Source organism: Adiantum capillus-veneris, chromosome 4 (genome assembly GCF_014529385.1).
Source record: "Adiantum capillus-veneris isolate H3 chromosome 4, ASM1452938v2, whole genome shotgun sequence".
In the NCBI taxonomy this organism is placed as follows: domain Eukaryota; kingdom Viridiplantae; phylum Streptophyta; class Polypodiopsida; order Polypodiales; family Pteridaceae; genus Adiantum; species Adiantum capillus-veneris.
The window spans coordinates 139,092,479-139,106,787 of record NC_140934.1 but is presented as its reverse complement, the minus strand read 5'-3'; the positions used below and the strand labels follow the sequence as shown (position 1 = coordinate 139,106,787).

The following is a 14,309-nucleotide window of genomic DNA, read 5'->3' as shown; positions in this document are numbered from 1 at the left end:
CCCCACTCCCCCCAGCTCCTTCTCCCCCCCCTCCTGCTCCAGTTCCATAGTCGACTCAGGAGACTGGTCCGTCGGTCGCCGACGCGGCTAGGAGATCTCTTGGTAGCACCTTTGCCACGAGTCGCCTAGCGAGAGAGAGTCAGCCCTTCTTGCGGCCCCCTCTGCAGATTCAGAAATCTTCCCTTGCAGCTATCCCTCGTGGTCTGACGAGCATTGACCTCCGACGCCATTGGGACTTCTTCGACTACGGGTTCACTCGCTTTCTCGGCGATTCCGCAACAGACCACAAGGCAGCCTTCTTGAGGGTCCATGCTTTGTTCCTCACCGCTAGGGGAACAGAGGCCTTGGACTCATCAGTTGGTTTCTCCTTCCCCCTCTGTGGTAGGGCCGAGACAGAGTGGTCCCTCGACTCACTTGTGAGATGGTTACATACACAAGTTCTCGAGTTCTCTCATCACATGGGAGAACTTGGAGTTACGGATTTGCTACAGACTTTGTGGCCACTGGCCAAGTTTGCGGTGACACCCCCAGACTCAGCAGGATGTAGGCACATTGTGGTGTACTTCTTTGCTGATACGCAGTGTTTTCCTTGCTATGTATACATTCATGAGGACTCCTGGACAGAGGAGGTTGATTTACGTACGGCTCGCTCAGCTTGGGCTTGGGCTAGGCACTCACTGCAGTCTCGCCTATCTAGAAGACGCTCGGATGCTGATTACTCCCCATCCAAGCCAGCCTCGAAGATAGCCCGTCTTGCTGCCATGGCAGCATCTGTTCTCTCTCGCTCCCCATGAGGATCATCTCGTGGAACATGCAGGGACTAGGTGGGCCCTAGTTTCAGCGACAGCGGGGCCGATTGCGTCAGGAGCTTCAGTGTTGCCTTGTGGGAGGAGAGATTGATCTCCTTATGCTTCAGGAGCACCATCTGTGTGAGAGCCGCATTCGGCGATGTGGTCAGACTTTGCGTGGACGATATGACACCTTTTGGTCAGCTGCTTTTGGACCTGGAGGCATCTAGGGTGGGTATGTGTGACTATTGCGGATTCATTGCAGCAGGCCATTGTGGGCAGAGGGATTATTGTGCCAGCCAGGGCTCAGTAGATTACTATGCAGGTTTAGGGTGGCATTGTGGGCTTCCTGAACATTTATGCGCCCAATGTGGCGAGTGCTCGTGCAGAGTTTTGGTCACAGATTGTTGAGTCTTTGCCGCAGGCTGACCATTGGTGTGTAGGAGGGGACTTCAACATGTTGGAGGACCCTTCTGACAGGATAGGAGGCAACCATGCTACTATTCATGGAGTCGAGCTAGCAGCTTCGTAGAGGTTGTGTATGACTTTGAGGGTCTCGGATACATGGCAGCACTCTGGCTTTGTGAGGCCTCCAGCTAGTCTTGCCTTCTCTAGATCGGACCGCAGAGTGGGAGGAGTGAATCTATCGAGGATAGATTGCTTCTACACTAGTGACCATTTCAGTGACTTGGGGGGATCAGTGGGCATCCTGGTAGGGACATCCTTCTCAGACCATGCACCAGTGAACCTCACAGTGGCACACAGGCACAGGAGTGGGAGCACGATGCTTCGCATCCCGGAGCGGGTCTTGTTGGACTCATCACTCAAAGAGAGGGTAGAGGCTCTCTGGACAGAGGGCATGGACAGCCAGGTTCTACCTGCAGACAGAGTGGACTTAGGCCTAGCTTAGCTTAGCCACTTTTTTCTCCAGGAGTCTTTGGCTCGCCGGGCTGCAGCGAGAGAGGAGGAGCAGCGTCTCAGACGAGGCATTGCTTCATTACAGAGGATGCAGGAGCAGCATCCAGACAGTCCATGGTTGGAGGATCAGTTACACCAGGCTCGACAGGATCTTGCTAGCACAGAGGAGAGGCGTCATGAGTTTGCCTTTCACCGACAAGCATCTCAGTGGACTCAGGTGGGTGACACAGTGACAGGTGCTTTTTTTGAGATAGTGGGACCTCGACACTCGCATGCCAAGGTCAATCAGTTGAGGAGACCCGATGGGTCAGTTGTTTGTGAGCCTGAGGAGATGCTGGGAGTTGCTACTGACTTTTACCGTGAGTTACTATAGGATGAGCCCCAGTCAGAGTGGCATGATGCATGCAGGGAGCAGGTTTGGGCACTAGAGATGCCACTTCTGCTTGAGGAGCTGCACACGGCTCTTAGGGCCCTCCCTCGTGGTAGCTGTCCAGGTGAGGATGGGCTGACTCCCAGCTTTTTCTTGGAGTACTGGGACCTGCTTGGCCCAGATCTGTGAAGTGCCTTTTAGTACATTTTTCACACAGGAGTGATGCCTGATAGCATGAGTGAGGGCCTGATTTACCTCATTCCAAAGGAGGATGGATCCTTGGATGAGATTCGACAGTGGCGCCCCATCACCATCCTCAACTCAGCCTACAAAATTCTTTCCAAGGCTCTGAGTTTGAGGATTCAACCACTTTTGGAGATCCTTATACATGGGACTCAAACAGGTTTTGTCAAGGAACGCAGTATCCTTGACAACATCTTCACTTTCTGGGAGGCTTCTGCCTTGGCACGGCTCCGTGGGGAGGACCTTGTGATTCTTCTTCTCGATTTTGAGAAGGCATACAACAGAGTTGATTGGGACTTTCTAGAGGGCACTCTACGCAGGATGGGCTTCTCAGATGCTTGGATCAGAGGGGTGTCAGCTTTGTATAGACAGGCTCACAGTCAGGTGCTTTTGGCAGGAGGTAGAGGTGAGCACTTCATGCTCACATGCTTGGTCAGACAGGGTTTTCCTCTTGGCCCCTTTCTCTTTCTGTTCTATGCGGAGGCGATGAGCAGATTTTTGGTGTCACAGTAGGTTGGTCTGAGGGGCTTAGCACTCCCTATTCGGGGAGATGAGCTACTGGACGCTGAGTTTGCCGATGACTCAGCCTTGTACTTAGAGGGCCCGGAGGACAATCTACACAGATGTGAGCAGGCTTTGGAGACCTTCTGTTGTGCATCAGGTGCATTGATCAACTGGAGAAAGAAAGTGGCTTTCTCGGTTGGCAGTGCTCCTATGCCAGATTGGATGCCAGGAGAGGGTTTCAGGTGAATTCCCCCAGGGACTGCAGTTTGGTACTTGGGTTGTCAGTTTGGTTTGGACATATCCCCCGAGCAGCAGATTGCTCCTCTTCTCTTGTCCATCAGGAGAAAGCTGCTACATTGGAGCTCAGCACGACTTTCGCTGGTTGGCAGAGTAGTAGTTGCCAACCAGGTGTTGTTGGCGACTATGTGGTACATCACTTCTTTTCGAGTTCTTGTATCAGCCAGGTAGAGAGGCTGATCAAGAAATTCCTTTGCTCAGGACGTGACACTCAGATTGCCCGAGCCAAGGTGGCTTGGTCGGTCATCACACTTCCTTGTTCTCAGGGAGGGCTTGGGATCATTGATCGAGCACAGTAGAGCAGATCCCTTCTTGGGAAGTTCGTAATCAGCGGACTTCTTCCAGGACAGGAGCCCTGGAAGGAGCTCTTGCTGCAGAGGCTTCGTGCCAGGGTGCCTCAGTCAGGAGGTCCTTGGCAACCTTCGACCAGATAGATCTTTACAGAGATGCGTCGAGTTGGTTTGAGCAGGAGACTGGAGGATCGCTTTGCTGTGAGTTTGCTTTGATCTTGGGAGCTCTTACGGCGTGGCCTAGAGCAGAGACAGCCGACGTGCACGGAGGAGCGCCTACGGCAGCCCCTCATCTAGAACCCCATGGTTAGCACTCAGAGAGGCCACTTGGTTGGTAGTCGGCCTCATGATTCTTGGGGTCCCATGGCAGCAGGTCCAGTGCGCTCTCTAGGTGAGTGGCTAGAGTTCACAGGTTTGTCAGAGGAGGTGCAGGGTTTCCAGCTACAGGGCATGAGAGGGGTGCAGAGCATGTGTCAGAACATCTCAGAGTCAGTTCCAGTTGAGTGTCTCACGCCTCTTGAGCCAGTACCACCCCGGTGGATGGGAGCCTTCACACGGTTCTCATTTCAGTCAGGGGCTTCTCAGAGTTTGTCCCAGCCCTGTTCTGCGAGCTTCAGGGTGGGGGACAACTACAGCGAGATGCAGTAGAGGCCCCGCAGGTAGCAGAGTGTTGTTTTCAGAGGATCCGAGTACTGGGCATCAGTGGGCGGACCTGCATCATAGACCCTGACCCAGCAGTTCTTGAGACAGGACACTGGAGCCTATGGGATTGGGAGTGTTTTCCGTTGGCACGAGTACAGTGGGATCCTGATGAGTGGCTATGGAGGGACCCCCTCTCTTCTGCAGACCACCCAATAGTCCCGTTCTTTCAGTACACTGTTCGACTGGGAAGTCATATACTAGCAGCACAGAGAGAGGCCCTCCCCGCTGCAGCACGTCATTGGCAGGAGGAGGGTCTCATAGGCAAGTTCTTGGCAGACTTTTGGGAGAGGTTGTGGGACTCCAGACAGTCGAGGCGAGTCACCTTGTTTCAGTGGCTGGTCGGACACAGAGCCACAGCAGTAAGGAGCTGGCTAGTGCATGGTGGTCTCTCGGCCACATGTGCAGCTTGTGACCATTTGGTGGAGAGTCAGTGTCACTGTCTTTGGGACTGTCCCTCGGTTGAGCACGTGTGGCTACGAGTTCTTAGGCTGATGCCTGCTCTCTCCACGGCTCGACAGTACACTTGGGGAGCAGCAGCTTGGTCCACCCTCACGGACCCGGCACTTCAGTTTGAGCTATCTTCCACCAGCAGGATGATAGTGATGCAGGGGGGGCGACCTACACTCCAACCTGCTACAGATCTTACTCCATAGGAGTGGTGCAGTGAGAGAGAGGAGTGTTGGGAGCTCATCAGTGGCCTGACACTTTGGTTCATCTAGTGGGCCCGCTCTTTCCGCATCTTTGAGGCTTGCCCTGTTCCACCAGCAGAGACTATTCGTGACTTTTGGCTAGAGTTGATCCATACTCTCAAAGGACAACTTGAGGGACTACAGGGCAGCTCCGACCGCATGCGGGAGTGCAGCGAGGCTTTCCTTCGACTCTGGCACCCTGGGGCTTTCTACACCATAGTCTAGGGGGTGCTCAGATGGCACTGCTGTCCACCTGTGTGGCTCTTCCCTCCTCCCATCTCTTGATTTAGCCTCATTGTATATATGTTGTTTTTTCATTGGGAGAGTCTCCCCATCATGCTTGTTGTAGCCCTCTCTTGGAGAGGTGGTTGTAGCCCTATGGGCAGTTTTCATTAACTAATAGAAGGATCTTTTTCTCGGAAAAAAAAAATGGAATTAAATTGCAGTTGTGTGTTGTCATGAAATCAAAGTTTGATCAGTCGACAAAAATTTTAGCTATGTTGTGTATGATAGTTATAAGTAGTGGAGAAAGATTGTCTATCAATTATAGGATCTTCTTCCTTGGTAAAGCTTGAAGAATATGATCCATGTGAATTTTGAACCATACTTGCTATCTTTGAGATAGAGAGTGAAACTATCCAAAATGACCAAATAAGGAAGGGAGCAACAAAAAACATTGGAATTTGGTAGTGGAAAACCCTCTCTCTCTCTCTCTCTCTCTCTCTCTCTCTCTCTCTCTCTCTCTCTCTCTCTCTCTCTCTCTCTCTCTCTCTCTCTATCTATCTATCTATCTATCTCTATGAGGGAGGCTGTAAACACTTCATAGAGAGAGTTATACATTGTCTGTTTGGACTATGGATGTGATTTTTAGATAGGTAGCTTCTTTCAACCTTTAGCTTTAGGCCTACTTTTCAGTTTCTATCAGATGGGAGATTCCCTTACTTGTATGTACGAGTTTGGTCTCATATAGGCCACATTGGCCATTTACATACATTGTGGTAATACTCGTAACTCCTCTCTCTCTCTCTCTCTCTCTCTCTCTCTCTCTCTCTCTCTCTCTCTCTCTCTCTCTCTCTCTCTCTCTCTCTCTCTCTCTCTCTCTCTCTCTCTCTCTCTCTCTCAGAGCTGATATCAGTGCTTGAAGAAAACCTAAAATTTTAAGATTTAAAGGTGAGATCAGAATATCCAAATAAAAACCTTCAAATACAATCTAAAATTTCTCAATCGTAGGTTTTCCAAGTATCATGCTCTCTCTCCCTAGTTATTTGCAGCCAGCATGTAGCACATTCTAATTTGCTAGTTGGTGATGTGACCATTCAAGCTTCTGAGAAAATACCCATGTCTGACTATACTAGAGGGAAGCAGCATGCCAATCGTTCCATGTTGGTGCAAGCAAAGTTGGTTGAAGCTAGAAGTGGTACCAAGTAGTGCTAAGGGTGCACATTGGTGTGGATCCAAGTGCTAAAGGTGGTACAAGGAACCTGGGCAGATAGGTGGTAGCGAAAATGCATGCATATTGTGGTTTATTGGGCAAAAAAAAAAGGGCTCCAGAGAAGGCCAATTGCGATAGTAGGTCCAAGTTTCTGAAGTGTTGTGCTAGTGTTTGAGAATGTAGTGTTCGAGATGTTGTGGAAGCTGGTCTAGACCGCTCCTTAAACGGAGCCACGAAGTGAAAGATATGCTAGATTGAAGTTAGAAAGTATTGCAAATTCCTGATGGATAGGGTAGAAAGGGGCAGATGGCCAGAGCTCATGTCAGTGGAGCATGTCAGTCTTCTTGGATTGTTAATCGGAGCTCAAGTGTGGAGCATGTCAGTCTTCTTGGATTATTAATCTGAGCTCTAGAGAGAAAATTATGGCCATTTGAATGTTTGTCATGGGCCAATTATGGGCCAACTTGCCCGCATTTTGGTCCTTGAATAGGTTCTAGAAGGTCATGTGCATTGTATGGCATTAATTAAAATTGACAGCTCGTCAAATGATGTCCTGAGGGCCTAGATATTGCAGACGGAAGGGTGGTGCCAAAGGATGGGAGGAAGTTTCTAGATGATTTTGTCAGTTTTTTTTTGCCTCAATAGGTGGGCCTAGGGAAATCAAATTGTGTCACAATTTGTATCGATTGAAGTCGGGGACCATGTCTACAAGTGTGGCTTGACGGCTCGGAAGCTTGATCACTAATGAGAAAATGGGAGTTCAACAAACTGGGCCAAAAACCAATTTTGTTGCCAAGTTTTTTGAGGTTTTATGGGCTTGAGGGAGTTTGTGGAGGAGGTTGGCTGCCATGCTACCACGTGGCACCTCCCCTTATCCCACATGCATTGTGAGCTGGCCAGATCGCAGAATCTTGACCAATATGTGGTATCAAGTTGAGAGGGACTCTTGGAGCTCCACGAGCTCGTGGCCATGGTTGTGGGTGCAACGGATATTGGACGGTGGTTCTGCTGGTTGGTGGCAGTACATGGCCCTCTCGGTGACATTGTTCACCTGGAGATGATGATGATGTGGGACTCTTGCGGGGTATGCTCCCACGCGGTGCTCACACGAGACCAACCCTTTTATTGAGGATAGATGGACTCCCTTGGGGTTGTCACGGCGCCGTGGCAACCAAGAGGGGCTCCTTGAGGTCCTTCACATGCAAGTGCGAGGTAAGGATTATCGAGGTGTCACCAACCTATCTAGTATGCTAAAAATGCAACCACAAGTGGATGTAAAGTGGGAAAAAAGTCAAAGTGATCTCAATGAGCTTCACGATAAACAAATAAAAAAACTTTTTTTTTCTTTTTTGGAAACTGTAAGATTCAATATAAGAGGATTCTTTTTAAAAATGAGGGGGGGATTTTGTAATGGGGGCTTTTTGGCCAAGGGATTTTCTGGAAACCATCATTTTGGGAGAGCCTTTTGACCATGGAGAAGGAGAAGTGTAGGAGGAGTGTGCCCTGCCATAGTACAATGGTGCTCTTGTAAACAGGTTTTATGGAAGCAAAGCTTACCATTTCCCCCTTTTTTTGTGTATGATCCCCACTCCCCTTTCTCGTTTATGTTGTGCTTTGTGTGTGTTACCGGTGTTGGTGTGTTTGGGTGCAACCCCGAAGCGAGACGCGTGTCTGCAAAGTGAAAGAGAGAAAGAGGTAGGTATGTCTTTGTGGTGTGGAATAGAGGTTGTGCAGGAGTGGAATGTTCTTGAGCTTTTAGAGAAGTGTGTGTGCGTGTTGGGACACCGAGACGGGTGTGTGCAGGTGAGATGGTGTAGATTTTGAATTCAATCCTAGTGCACTGGGGTGTTGTGTGTATCTTGGGCTATAGAGAGGCGCTTCTGTGTCTTCTGGGTATGTACCCCTTTTCCCTTTCCAACTTGATGGTATTGTATTGTATATAGAAAGGGGGTGGACCAATATACTAGGCAAGTTTAGAGTTTTGAATGGACTTATTTGAACATCTAGCAAATCTCCAATCAAAGGCTATGTTGGGCAATTGCGGCTCAAGATTGTTGATAGTCGTGGCGGTCGTTGGCTCTCTTGTAGAGGTCTCAACATCCGACGGTCATTTCTACGAAATGGTTATATTTGTTTGCGACCACTTTCACTATCAACATAAGAAATTCTTTCTTTAGGAATGTCATGCAGTGAGGAGCAAAGTAGGGGGTCTGGCTATGTTGGCTGTGCTCTCTTATGCAAGTCCTCCTTCATTTAGCCTCATCCATGTGACACTCCTCTCGGAGTTTTTTGACTAAAAATTAATGTGGAGTTTGCATGGGTTTTTAGTTCGAAGAGTGAAGACCAATAGCACGGGAGTTTCCTAAGTGGAGTTGTAGAAAGGCAATTAAAGGTGTGAAATGGGGCGAGCTGAAGTCGGCAATCGCCAAGATTTTTTGAAGTTAGACATGATAAAAAACAAGGGGGCGCTGCACAATAAGGCCACTATTGTAGTCGGTTCGGGGGGTGTACTATGTAATCATGTAATGTATAACGTGAGTTCTATAGGAGGGGTTTTTAAATGAAAACATTTTAGGCAATTTAATAGAAAAAATAAGGGGTTTTTTATACTCAATTTTGAAAAAAATCTTAAAATAAGGGGTCATTTTATTCATTTAGATATGTTAAAACAGGGGTTTTTTCAATACTCCGTGGATGCATGTTATATAGGGGGGTACTGAACGGTGAACCCCTGAGGTTACAAGACATCAGAGTGTACAGAAAGTGGGTCGTGATTAGTACAAGGGAAACAAAGCGCAGCTTGGAGGGCCACCTAAAATGTGTATGAGTGACCCCAGGGCAAAGGAGAACAGGGCCATGGTAGGTGATGTCGAGAGATGCATAGGGGAAATCCATAAGCAGAGAGAGAGCGGCAAGGAGCATCCATACTTGGCGGGAAGCGCCACCTTAGCGAGAGAGAGAGAGAGAGAGAGAGAGAGTTCTATTATCATACTCGGAGCTCAAATATGACCTATGGGACCAAATGAACATATCACGTGGTGTGAGTGGAGGCAGTGTTCGGAAAAAGTGTGCCTCAGCTTAGCCTTGAGCCGGTTGCAAAATCAAAGTAGCCGATTGAGGGGAGGGTGAGAAGGAAAAAATTTTGCTTAACATGAAAAATAGTGTAATTTTGTAAAAATGATGGCTAGTATTGTAAAATTTTCGGTTCAAATTTGTCTTGGAGGGATTTTTGTATGTTTGTGAAAATGAATTTTCTGGAGGTCATAAGAGAGAGAGAGAGAGGGAGAGAGCGAAAGATTACTCCGTGAAATGAAAGAAGCATTCACAATCACTCCTCAACAAACAAATCATATCACTTGAGTTGGAATCCTTTTCTTTTCAAGGTCATCAATCTCCGATTATCACTCACATTAAGCTTGCTAATCTTCCTCTTGAACCTTCTCGACGCCCTCTGGCACTTCGAATGCGTTGTAACCCCCCGTTCCCCCGCTTCCGGCTCCCCCAGCCCACGCTCATCCGCTCCTGCAAGTCCCCCGCTCCCACGAATCCTCCAGCTCCACCTGCCCCTCCCCCTCCCCCTCTCCCTCCCCCTCCCGCCAAGTCCTGCAGCGCGTCTTCTGCACCTTTGACGAGAACGGCTACGATAACGTCAGCATCAACGAAATCGCCAGCATCTTCGACAGACTCGGAATCCCCACCTCCGAATATTCCCTTCTATCCCTTCTAGGTGGCCTGGTCACCAAGACGCAGGGCCACGTGAACGAAGATGAATTTCTGCAGCTCTACGAGAGCGTCTGCTCTTTTGTGGAGGAGTTCGACGCCACTGCCAGCTCATCTGCCATCGACGCTGACGTCGACCAGGACCTCCTGGCAGCCTTCCACGTGTTCGACAAGGATTGCAATCGCTTCATCTGATCGCCAAGCGAGCTGCAGACTGTGCTCTGCTCTCTGGGCTTTCCACAGGCCCGGCAGCTAGACGCCTGCGTGGACATGATTGCCAGGGTGGACAAGAACGGAGATGGTCAAGTTGACTTCTTTGAATTCAAGAAGTTGTTCTACCTTCAAAATCCTTTCACTCCCTCCATCCAAAGCTTCTAGAGGAATTACTTTTTGCAAATAAACCTTCATTCACACCTTTAGGTGTCCTATTTCAATTCTAAGCATCTTCTTCATTAAAAGAGACCATGTAAATAAACATTCACTAGTAAAGGCGGTGGCATGGCTCCTCTTACCTTCAAACCCTTTAAATTCACATTTCTTTTAAAGTTGAAGGTGAAAAAGCATAGCTACATAGTGTTCCAAAATAGCCTACCAATCATTTTATCTCACTTAACCTTCAAACCGAGAAAGAGACATAGAGAGTACAATGGCGATCCTCGCTCGCTCTTACCAAGAGTACAACGATAAGACCTCCGGTGGTGTTTAGGCATGCTAACACTATCTATATAAGCCACCTTACTCCTCAAACACTTTTTGTGCTTTATGAAGTGCACCAATTTTGGCATACATGTCGACCAAGAAAGTGTTTTCTTTCAACACCCTGTGACCAACATTATCTTCGTGAATTCTTTTTCTCATAGCAGCATCTTGTGTAATTCCACATGCCTTCGAGGTGCTAGTGTATGTGATTGCATTTGGAGAGATGCCCTCTCTCTACATTTGCTGATTATAGCAATGAGCTTCATGATCGACACAAACCTTGTTGAGGACTTGTTGTGCTCTAAGAAGTGCACCACACTTGATGTAAATAATGTCCATCCTGCAATCAATGCACTCCATGAGACAAAATTGCGAACACGAAGTTTGTCGAGGACTTGTTGCGCTCTGAGAAGTGCACCGTCCTCTCTCTGCATCTATTGAAAATAGCCCAGAGCTTTCTTACCCTGACCCTATTGGACATATCCCGCAATCAATGCACTCCATGAGACAACAATTGCAGATTCGAAACTCGTCTTGGGATGTGCGATGTGCTTTGCATACATACTAACATGTAGCCTAAGTAGGTGTTCAACATACTATCACAAAAATCAACATGCATCCTACTCTCTTCAAGATGCAAGGGTATGTGATTGCATCATATAAGAGACACCTTTGCTTTGCATCCACTAAAAACAGCCCAGAGCTTCTTGGCCCTTCCCATGTTTGGCATATTCGACAATCGGTGCATTTCAAGAGACGATGCTACAAACGGAAACATCGCGAGCCTTGCAAAATAGTAAAAACAATATATTACAAGCCATGAAACGAACAAATCTGCATACCTCAAATCACACAATGCATAATCCAAGTTGTACACGAGCAGAGAGAGAAAGAGAGCATGATAGAACGAGAGAGCACGTGCAGGGGCACCTCCTAGCCTAGAGCGGAGTGCTACGCCGGCACGGCGAGAGAGAAGAGGGGAGAGGAGAGAAGAAGTACACAGACACTGGGTGCAATCTCCCCATGTGCAAGAGTGACCATTTTCCTCTTGTACGTATTTGTTTTATAGATTTCTTAAATGGTCAATTGTGAGTACAAACTGGCCGGCCGGTCATAAATGGCCGAAGCTCATAAAGAGCACTTGAATAATACATGAAATATATTTTCGTATGCATAGGCCTAGCTCGAGCAAGCCTTTTCCACCTGTCAGCTGCAATAATTAATAGAAATATCAATTCCATTACATACCTCTCCGTTGGAAAGCAATTGTCCGCAGTTGCGAAGATAAAAATCTGCAAACAATACTTGTCAAAAACAGTGATTAGTATGTTGTGTCAAAAACATCACATAATAAAAGAAAAATTTATGAAACTAAACAAAATTAGCTTATGCCTGCCGTCATCCACACACTACCTATTCTAGTGTCCCATACCACTAGAAGAAGCAGTATATGTCATACCCTGATGAATCAGGATATCATTGGTCACACTCATCATTCAATAATCATTTCTCATCAATCTCAAATCCAATTTCATAAGTACTGTCATGATAGAAAAGCATCGACATATACCAATTTCCAATCCAAATCCAAATCCAAATCCAAAATATCTTTCATTTTCTATACCTAGGTAACAAAATCATACTAGTTACAGTGATGGCCAGCCCAACTACAACATGATTTTGTGGCTTAAATCGGCGAATCTACACCAATAAGACGTGCTGCCTAAATCGGCGAATCTGCATTTACCCTTGTGAATCTATAATTTTTCAGTGTGCTGCCTAGATCGGCGAATTCGCACAGATAATTGGTGTTGCCTAAATTGGCAAATCTACACCAAAATGAGCATTTACACACTGCCTAAATCGGCGGATCTGTGTGCATGTGACCAATGGACTAGACAAGACATAAAAAGACAAAACATGTACTACCTGTGTGACACCACATTGGAGTGTAGTTGAGTAGCAGAGTACTTTCAAATTTTTATTCACTAACTCAAAACCCCGCAACTCATATGAGTAGCTGCATAGCTTAATGCCGAATCCTCTCAATAGAAATTACATGCAGTGCAAGCACAAGCGAGAACTTATGTATTCTTAATTTCATATGCCATAAGAAAATGCAAGGAAGTAAAAGATCTTTTTGCTTTCAAATTGTCCAGTGGTATTATCCTTATTGCAAACTGCTTGACGTTGTGTCCTTAAATATATGCACCAACAATATAAACTTCCAAGCAAGTAGAGAAAGTGAGTATTATTGTAGGAATATGTTAAGGGCTGTGGGTGCAGTATAGGCAGACAAGATATGTTGTGTAATTGATGAGATCTTAAGAAATATGATAGCCATAGATATATATAGGAATGGATTCAATAAGGAGAATTAAAATACCGTGGAAAACAATGATAAATTGCATACTTGGAGGTGGTTTTGAGGAAGTGACTAGTATCCAAATCGTCAAATCCTAAACAATTTCTTGAAAACAAAGGTCAACAGAAAAATTCATCATTTGAGTAATGTTATGCAAGTTAGAACAGTCGTACAGATGGGTGCCAGATATCGGTGAGGTGGATTGTATATGTGAGTACATTTTGAAACCATTGATTGTTGTTACTAGAAGCTAGTAAAATTTCACCCGTGTTATTGAAACTGGCTAAAATAGAAAAACATCGGCAAGATTCCATGATTTCCTTCACGTAAATCGGCAAAGTTTTACAAGTTTTAGTGTGAGTACATGAAAATCTTTGAATTTTGACCTAGAAACAAAAGAGATTTAAGTGTGCGCTCATTGTCTTCAGTTAGGAAAATTATTTTTAAGTAAGCCTAACTTGATCGACAAACCATGCTATGAGTACTCTGATTCAAAGAGAATTTCTCGTGAAAAATTTCGTAGGAACTACTTTCGATGGTCCTCTTTGAATGGATACAAGAAAAACTAAAATACCAAGAGACATAGCAGCGCTTATCGCCACTTTAAATATAGACACACAAATCTCACACCACGTAGCCACGAACATTAACTTCAAGAGAATTTCTCGTGTAAAATTAATTATGAGAACAAACTGATACAATCCTTGTGTATCTATTCCAATGCCTGGGTACAAACAAAGATAAAAATAAAAATAAAAATAAACTAAAATGAAGTACAATGAAAGACTGAAAGCGTAGAATCAAAAGCCTAAAATCATTATGAAAATCAAAATCATCATCGTCAATGCTTGAGAATGCTCGACAACGGGCGTTTGTCGGAGATAGTATTGCATCAGGCATTGAAGAGAATCGTCAATGTTCGCCTCTATAGGTAGGCAGCGTTTGCAATCATATAGGTTATTCCGAGAGCGGGGGAAAATGAGCCATTCTATGATAAGTTGCATAAGACTTCCTCATGCATCAACCACCGATTCTATTTTCCAAAAATGCCAGTTGAGGTTGTCCAAGCTCAGTTGTATATGAATAAACACATGATGAGAATGAGTAGACTACTTAGTGAAAGACCAATAGTGGTAGCACTCCTACTGTGCTCAACTAAATGATGCCTCATACTGAGATCAATCCTTCTATTAGATTATTTACATGTGAAAAAACAAGGAAGTTAGCTGAAATGGAGGATGGCATGTGGTGGTCATAGAGAGAGTGATCCTCTGGTAGTTTGTGGATGCTAC

General features: G+C 46.2%; 1 pseudogene; it reads left to right on the top strand.

Moving 5' to 3' along the window:
- Window positions 1-7,203: 7,203 nt before the first annotated feature.
- Window positions 7,204-10,331, top strand: LOC147460052 (calmodulin-like protein 2; annotated as a pseudogene).
- The last annotated feature ends 3,978 nt before the right edge of the window (window positions 10,332-14,309 follow it).